General features: G+C 42.6%; 1 long non-coding RNA gene across 1 annotated transcript; it reads left to right on the forward strand.

Moving 5' to 3' along the window:
* Positions 1 to 6,789: 6,789 nt before the first annotated feature.
* LOC146763056 (uncharacterized) lies at positions 6,790 to 7,673 on the forward strand. Its single transcript, XR_014952662.1, has 2 exons — positions 6,790 to 6,891; positions 7,374 to 7,673. It is a non-coding gene; the product is annotated as an uncharacterized LOC146763056 (long non-coding RNA).
* The last annotated feature ends 1,897 nt before the right edge of the window (positions 7,674 to 9,570 follow it).

Raw genomic sequence — 9,570 nt, forward strand, 5'->3', positions numbered from 1 at the left:
TACAACAGGTCTCATTCACATTCCTCTGAGCTATTTCTTTAAACAGCTCTGTGTGTACCAGAGGGTCCTGTACCTGTCTTTCGACTTGGGTTCTCAGGCTGTCCACAAACTGTAAAAAACTCTCTGAAGGAAACTATTTAATGTTAATATAGCTGCCCTTAGCCTCAGTTACTGGTAATTGATAAAATGTTTTTTCTGCAGCGTTACAGATTTTATCCAAAACCAACCTAGATAACAGTCGGGTTTGTTTTTCTGGGCATTGTATGTCTCCTGTGCCACATAAATGATGCATTGTATTAGGGTGGCCATCACTGTCCCTGGCATCACTGGGTGTTTGATGTATTTCTTGTAAAACTACTGCCAAAGCTAACCTCCACTTATTTTCCTATATCTCATATTCAGAAGGTGTTAGTAAGCATTTAAATAAATCAGTGATATCTTTAGGTACCATTTTGTTATAAATTTACACCACAACGGGTCATAATCCAATTAGAATTTTATTAATTACAGCAAGTAGGATATGAGCAAAGACAGCGCTGGGCGGTGGAGGGGCTTCTGCTCCCTCTTTGCCACGCCAATTTGTCTAAACGGTCCTCTTTTTATCCCATTTCTTTCCATGAATTCCCGAGGGGTCTCCTTTGTTTAAACTTGCAGTTTCCTTTTGTTTACGTAAGCAGTCTGTGAGTAATGGGGGTTATCTTTATCTTGTATCGTCAGTCCCCAGGTGTGTTTGGTTTCCTTATCTTGCAAATGTTGTGTCCGCAGGCTATTTGCGTATCCTCGTTTCCTAAACAATAACTTAGTCTATAAGCAGTCTGTATTTTCTTACGCTTGGTTTCTTATCCTCAGTCTGTGATTTCTCACAAATCCGTTTCCTAGCTTTATATATATATTTTAATAAACAATACCTCAGTCTGTGGTTTCCCACAATTACCCCCATTTTCTTGTTTTATCCCATTATTGTTTATTAGACGCTGCTTTCACTCTCGCTATTGCAAATAAACCCTTTTCCACAATCTAAACATTTATCATAGCACTCACAAGGTAATACTTCACAATTACAATAGGCGTAGCCCCCACGTGGCACAACACATTCACAACAATCTTCATCCTCATCAATAGATGCACTTTTATATTTTGCCACCGACCTCGTAGTTAAAATAAGTAGTTTAGCTATGTCAAATCGGGTTTTTTTTTAACATCGTGTAAAATACAGCGTAATATACAAGGCCCAAATATAAGTCCCAGAATCAATATAATCAGTGGTCCTGCTAAGGCAGATAATAAAGTGGTTAACCAAGGTGAAACATTAAACTAATTTTCATACCATGACCTGCCCGCCTCACGATCTTTTTTACGTTGATTTAACCTTTTCTGGAGTTCAGACATAGTATCTTGGACTACTCCTGTATATATTCATTAGGAGTCTAGGTTGCTTTTATATATTTATTGGGAGCCTTTACTGACTAGCCCGAGGCTATTGTTTCACATCCCTAATAATTACAATAATAATGTCTGGGATAATTACAGTAAGACGGTCCAGAGGCCGGGCATATATAAAATGGAGGTCCTTTTTCACAATGTATTGGTCCTAAATTACAAAGTTTTATTATGAATTCAGGTGGACCTGTGTTGCTAAAAGTGGCTATTGTTCTCCTTCTTTCCTAAGATATTAGTTCCCATTTAAATGGTTCATGAGGATTTCCCCCTTCTGCCTCGGTTATTATCAATATCAAAACTAACAGTATACCAGGAAAAAGGGTGTCTGTCAATTTTGCCAATTTAAGTATATTTTTACCAATCCTGGGGAAATTCGGCCGTTGCTGCCTTTGCGTCCCATTGTTCTGGTTCTTTTCTCCACAGTTTGTTCCTCTTCTGCCTCGCCCGTCGACTCGGTTGTGTCGAGTCACGGGGGGTATCATCTTCTCGGCAGCAAGGGAATTCTTCAGGAGAACAGCTGTTTTGGGATTTCTGCCTCTTTATATAGTGCCGCGCTTCCCACTTTGCAGCTTGAACTAATGGGGCAAAGCAAGACACAGTTAATACTTCCCCTCTACACTTTATAGCCGAGATTTCAACCACAAAGGGGGACTGGTTCGTTGGAATGGTAACAATGATACAGAAGGTACCCACCTTCACAGCGTGTCCACCATTTATCCTGGCATACCTTATACCTAAAACAAGCAAATGGATAACAATTGCAGTTTATATCATTACCACAAATTCGTATGTTTAGAGTACATATATATTATTTACATCAGCATACCTTCTATATTCACTATGGTGTGGCTACATATGTCTAGCAATTTCCTTCAACACACTTTGTATGCTTCCATATATAATAGATAAGAAAAGAAGTAATTATAGCATATATAAACAGCAATACACACTGTGGAGTTGCGTTATGTATATGTTTTATTATCCCTGTATTATGTATTGGTTTATTCCTTTGTACCCCCGTGTGCAACTTGGTTTATCCCCAGTTTTCCCGCCTTGTCCTCCCTTCCCGCCTTCCCAGTATCTATCCATCACCCTGAAAGAGGCATTTTACCCCCCCCCCGGGTGCCTTGTCTATCACTCGGTGCCCCTTCCCATCCATCCAGAAGCTTCTACTCAGGGCACCGGGTGATTGGGCGAGGACCTGGGGCTCCCCCCATATCCTTCCCCCATTGGACCCCACCATATCCCCCCATCCCGAAGCCACCCCCTATCCCTATCCCCATTGGTCGTTGGATACCCCTCCCTTACAGTTTATAAGCCAGTGCAAGCACCTTGTGCTTGTTCCTGTTGGCTGGCCCCGTTCTAGGACATTTGGCCCCGTTGGGCTACAATAAACTCGGACTTAGCCCCCAGCAGGATCCGCTCTTCATTTACCACCGCGAGGCTTGCTAGCGCTGCCCGGAACCCACAAAGGCACTCTCCAAACCCCAGCTGGGAGCGGCGGAGGGTGCCTCCATCGCCCGCCCTCGCCCCAGGATGAGAGCTAGCCGGGGCTGAGACAAAGGGAACCGGGGCGGGAGCGCGGCAACACACTTTATACCAAAAGGTAATGCAGCAAAAAAATAAAATAACGTCTTTATCATTATGTTATCTTTTCAGGGTTATCTTGGTGTCACCTGGGGTACTGATTACTTTCCAGTGGGGTCTCGTTACTGGGCCTTTAAGGCGGCTGGCATGAGTCCATCCACGCTCAGCAGTCCGGACAGCTGTTTCTGTTGTCAACAAAACAAGATAAGGTCCCTCCCAATTGGGCTTTAGGGTTTCTTCCTTCCACACTTTAATCAATATCCAATCCCCAGGTTTAACGTTGTGTATTTTTAAGTCCAATGGGGGTCGTTGCACAATCAGTCCACGTTCCGAAAGCTGGTTACGATGTTTTGCTAATTGTGAAACATATTCATTAATCACACGGTCTCTAATTAAAACATTTGTTTGTGGGCTTTCAATTCTGTAGGACATTCCATACACCATTTCAAATGCTGATATTCCTACATCTGCTCGGGGTCTGGTTCTGAGAATTAATAGTGCCATGGGTAGGCATTTAATCCATGATAATTTGGTTTCTATAATTAATTTAGTTAAAATAGTTTTAATTTCTCCATTTATCCTTTCAACTTTTCCTGAACTTTGTGGATGCCATGGTGTATGGTATTCCCACTTTATACCCAAGTTTTCTGTCAGATCTTTAACAATTTTTGACACAAAATGCGTTCCTCTGTCTGAATCGATTACCTCAGGTACTCCATATCGAGGTATAACGTGTACAAGTAACACTTTAGTGACTTGGTTAGCGGTTGCCCTGGAGGTAGGAAAAGCTTCAACATAATGTGTTAAGTGATCCACCATTATTAATAAATATTTATAACGCCCCACCCTAGGTAGTTTAGTAAAATTTACTTGCATATGTGAGAATGGTCAGTATGCGGGGGAACGTCCTCCAAGAGGTCTTTGTTTTATGTTGTTTTGATTAACCTTTTGATAGGTCTCGCAGGCTGCTGTGGCTGTTTTTGCTATATTATATACACCTATACAGGCAAACTGTTGATTGAAATGATCAACTAACGCCTGAGTTCCCCAGTGTGTTTTACTGTGTATTTTTGAAAATATTTTAAGTGCTATGCCTTTTGGTAAGACTTCTCTCCCGTCTGGCAATATGTATTTCTTATTCAAAGGCAAAATAATTATGGCATTCTTCTGCCAGTGGACAGACCTAAAAGGTATTTTTTAAATTAATTATACTATACTAGGAATTATGGGGTCTTAGTTTGCTTAGCAATGTGTATGGGTTTGCTACCACAGGGAACCGAGTAATAGTTCTTTTGTTTATTTCCCTTAGATCATGTACGAGCCGATATTTCCCATTAGGTTTCTTTACAGGCAAAATGGGGGTGTTAAAAGGTGACATACAGGGCTCTAAGATTCTTTGTGCCAATAATCGATCAATTTTTTGCTTCAATCCTCTTCGTCCTTCTAAGTATATGGGATATTGCCTTACCTTCACAGGTATGTGAAGTTCGAAAATTTGGATTTTAATCTGTGGTATTTTCAGTCTACTAATTGTGTCCGGAAAGTATTAGACATTGGGGTTAATTTGTTTTTGATCATCCACGGTCAAAGGATAAGCAGACACTGCCAACTCTTGATTTTTCACTTTAATTTCTAATTGCAATTCAATAATTAAGTCTCGTCCTAACAGGTTAAATTCTGCTTCAGGGACGAGCAAGAGTTCACCCATTCCAAATTTATTTTCAGTTTCGAATACCACATTTTTGATTTTACTTACTTTAAAGGGTTCCCCTTTTGCCCCAATTACTTGTACTTTTTTTAGGGGAAACTTTACACCCCTCTATAAGGTATCTGCTTAATAGTTGATTTTTCAGCCCTAGTGTCTACTAAAAAGGTGAACTCTTGTTTATGGGGACCTATTTTTACTTTTATCAAGGGCTCATGATGACTCTGGTCCCCTAAGATATAGAGCCCCTGACTCCCCTATTCTGTTTTCAATATTTCCTCATCTCTGATCCTTTCTCTGCAATTCTTCCTTATATGTCCCTTCTTTCCACAGTAAAAACAACACCTTTGTTCTCTCCTCCGGGTTAAGGAGTTTTTTTATTATTTACCCAGAGTTTTAACTGCTGTCTTACCCAATCTTTTTCTGACCCATAAACTGGCCAAAAGACATTTTTAGAAATCTTCTTCCCTCCCCATATCTTAGTACAATATTCTATAATTTTTTGCTTATCTTTCCCTAGGGTTCCAGGGAAATATCTCCAATTATCTAAGATATATGCCAGAGGGGTATCGTTAGGTACAGTGGGTACCCTTCCCATGGGAGTCGAAGGCTTGCTGCCCTTCGCCCCCATCTTCTGGAATATCTCCACACACACACGCACTCGCTCCTCTTGTTCCTGGCCCAGTCCCTCGCGGGAGATGGAAAACGCAGTACTTAAGAGTCCACACTTGCTTGGCTCAGTATATCGAACCTCTCATTCATTATATTCCAGGAAACCCAATCCCGCCCGAACGGAAAACCCGTGAAAAATTTCGCCGCGAACAATTTCACTCTGCGAATAATTTCACTACTTACGCGTCCTGCGTCTTCGTCCAGACTCTCGTGCACAGAAATTTTATGGGATTTTACCGGTCTCTCCTTTGCTCATTATCCTAGGCTTTTAGGTTCGTCGGTAAGGTTAGGGTAAGCTATTGGTCGCGGGACCGCGAAATGTCGCAGGGCGCCTCCCCGGAGGACCAAAGCTCACCGTTCCTTACCCGAGTCACGGCACCAGAAATTGTTATAAATTTACGCCACAACGGGTCATAATCCAATTTAGAATTTTATTAATTACAGCAAGTAGGATACGAGCAAAACAGCGCTGGGCGGTAAAGGGACTTCTGCTCCCTCTTTTGCCGCGCCGATTTGTCTAAACGGTCCTCTTTTATCCCATTTTCTTTCCATGAATTCCCGAGGGGTCTCCTTTGTTTAAACTTGCAGTTTCCTTTTGTTTACGTAAGCAGTCTGTGAGTAATGGGGGTTATCTTTATCTTGTATAGTCAGTCCCCAGGTGTAAGTGTTTGGTTTCCTTATCTTGCAAATGTTGTGTCCGCAGGCTATTTGCGTATCCTCGTTATCTAAACAGTACCTTAGTCTGTAAGCCGTCTGTATTTTCTCACGCTTGGTTTCTTATCCTCAGTCTGTGATTTCTCATAAATCCGTTTCCTAGCTTTATATATATATTTTAATAAACAATACCTCAGTCTGTGGTTTCCCACAATTTCATTTGAATTAAAAGTTGCCCTTATCATGCCTTTAAAAATCTCACTAGACCTCCCAAATTCTCTCTGTATTTTGCAGATCTCTGTTTTGTCTCTATATGGTAGTGGTTGGTATGTTCTGGTACCGTTTCTCCTACCTAGGTATACAACAGGTGCTACAGACGGTATTAATTCATTTCTAATGTCGGCAGAGGCAGGGGTGTTTGCCCCCGCTACCCCCTGGGTCCCAGTGAGGAGCAGCTTGCCCCCCCTTTCCCGGAGTGCCGGTGCCGTGGGGCAAACCCAGACCCCGCAGGCACTGTGAGCTGAGCTGCCCTGCCCTCCCCCCGCGCCGTCTGGGCTGGGAGCTCCGCCGTGGTTGGCCCCGCCCCCGTTCCTGAGGCAACGCGGAGGGAGGCTGTGATAAGGAGGGTGAGGGGGAGCTGTTGGAGACCGGAAAGGGATTGGGGGAGGGGTGGGGGGCTGGGGGCAGGAAAGGATTGTGAGTAGATAAGAGCACAAGGTCACCGCCATTATGCTGCCGCGTGTGTTTCAGAGGCACTGCAACACCGTCAGGGCTCTGTGAAGACAACTCCTCGGTTTTGGAGAAATCCGGACTATATTTCTCAGAAGAACCAGGTGTTATAGGGGGGTAGAGGGTGGGTAAAGCGATATCAGGGCTGGGATATTGAGGAGGTGGGTAGGGGGGTGAAAAGGGGTTATTCGGACTGTGAGTCTGTGTCTGTATGCTCTTTTCTGCGTCTAAAATATTTTTTCGGGCGTGTAAAAATGTCGGAATGTTAGGAAAATAAGGCCTTTTTGTTCATATAGAGTCTCTCATATTCACAGAATAGAGTTTTAATTAGAGCTTGTACTTGTCTGAACATGTTCTCATCTTGTCAGGCATTCCAGTGTCTATCTCATGCATTCCAGTGACTATCTTTCAAGGTTGACTTCGTTACGAAGTTTTTAGGGAGTTAGAACTGTTTTGAAAAGGCTGCTACTAGACACCCAAACACCTAAGCAAATAGATATGTTTCAAGGATAGTTCCGTTACAGACTTGGCAAAACATGTAAACGTGCCTCGAGATAACATTTCTTGTTTTTGAGGGAATTTCCAGGTCGCAGAGACAACCTTAAAGAAGACCACTGGCGCCATCAAGAGGCAGAGAACGACCACCTAACAACAGGGTGCGCCTGCGCAGAAGAGACACTGGAGCGTCACCAGAGCGTCACACACCCGGAAGAGACAACCCAATAAGTGGGGGGGAAACGGGGAGCTAGGCGCGGTAGTTGAACCGACTGCCGCCCAGCGCGCGCTGGTTTGCTTTCGCTTTCTGCTATTAATAAATCCTTTTAATTGGATTTGACAGCTATTGTGCTCGTTTATAACAGGAATAAATAGAGAATCTTTATGTTCACCGTTTTCGACTTTTAAAGTTAATATTTGTCCAATTTGGTCCCAAAATGAAAGCGAACTCAGTTCCTGCACAGTAAAATTTGGTATTTCTGTTGATAGCCAGCATATAAAACGCACTAGGTGTTTATTTGGGAATGTAACATTGTTTAAAATTTTGTTAAGGTGTTTTAGTGTGCTCTTGAAGCGATAGGCGGAATAAATAAATAGACTCCACAACTCAATGTAGTTATGAAGTGGGTATGTTATGATTGAACACAAGAGGTCATCTGATCCGATTAACAGAATTTATTTAATTCATTTAATAGAGTATATGAGAGCAAAGCAAAAAGCAGCGCTACGGCGACAGAGGGGAGCAACCGCTCCGCCAAACTGCCGCGCTTCTGGTCCCCTAGTTCGCTCTTTTTATCTTCTTCCTTAGTTCACTCGTTTCTTCTGCACAGTCGCATTCTGTTGCTAGGTGGTCGTTTTCTGCCTCCTGGTGGTCGTGGGATGAAGGCTGGTTGTCTTCCTCACAGGTGTCCTTTGATCTGGGGATTCTCACAGCCTCAAGAATACGTGTTATCTTAGAAATGCGTGTTATCAGTTAAGCAATGCAAAGCCTATTGCCTACTACCGCTGTAAAAGGTTAGGAATGCGTATTATCAGCAATTCACAGCCTATTGCCTATTACCGCTGTAAAAACAAACTTCCTTACATTATATCCTTGAAACAAATTACCATCTGCAGCTGCATCGAACAAAAAGGTCACCCTTCTCTTACAATTTCCCCCCTTTCTCTTTTATCCTTCTTTTTGTTCGTTGAACCGTATTAATTCTTTTCTACTAAGCTCTAGATAGTTTTCGGTCTCTACCCGAGTGAGTGATTCGTATTTTGATCTTACTATCATTAAATGAGCGGCCTCTAACCTACTCTTTACTATAGCAATAAGCTTATTAAAGATGCAGGGTCCGAAAGTTAGCACTAAGATGAGCAGAATTGCCGGTCCTGCAATGGTAGACAAAAGAGTTGTTAGCCAAGGGGAATGAGTAAACCATGATTCATACCAGCTTTGTTGAGTTTCTTGTTCTTTTTTTCTTTGCTCTATTTGTTTGCGTAGTTCAGTCATAGTATCTACTACGATTCCTGTGTGGTCTGCATAAGTGCAACATTCTTCTCGTAAGGCAATGCAGAGCCCTCCTTGTTGTAAAAATAATAGATCAAGTCCCCGTCTATTTTGTAACACAACCTCAGAGAGGGATCTGACTGATTTTACTAACCCATCTATGGCCTTTTCGATTCTGCTCAAGTCTTCATCTACGGATACCCGTAAATTTTTCATACTTTGTTGTTGATTTACTAGGGAGGCTACCCCCGTTCCCACTCCAACTCCACTTACACTAAGCAAGACTGCTACTGTTAATGCTGTGAGTGGTTCTCTTTTGACTAGATGGTGTTCGGGAGTTATTTGATGCTCTAGTACATACTCCTTTGGGTGATATGATATGCGAGGGACAATTAACACCTGTACACAATAATCTGAACTTTCATTGAAAAGCCTTATGGATAAGCAAGGGGTGGTTCCGAGTGTATTACATACCCATTTGGTGTTGGGCGCTGGCAGGAGCCATTCTGCCAGTTTATCTTTTCTCTTGATGCTGATTGTCGTCTCACACAAGTGTTGCATTATTGCGGGTACCTTTCCCACACATTTCCCTTTCCCTCTTACTTGTGCTAGGGTTATTCCTGGGGTGCTATCTTTTCCCTGTTTCCACAGACATTCTCTTGGATTTGTCCCATTAATTCTTCTGGTTTTGGCAGAGGATCCTATCGCCTCATAAAAGGGTGGATTCATCATGTAACAGAGCCAGCAACCTTCGGTCAGGTTCGGGTATGTATAGTTTAAAACGCCGAATGTGGCT

Source organism: Lonchura striata, chromosome W, assembly GCF_050655825.1.
Source record: "Lonchura striata isolate lonStrDom1 chromosome W, ASM5065582v1, whole genome shotgun sequence".
NCBI classification, from domain to species: domain Eukaryota; kingdom Metazoa; phylum Chordata; class Aves; order Passeriformes; family Estrildidae; genus Lonchura; species Lonchura striata.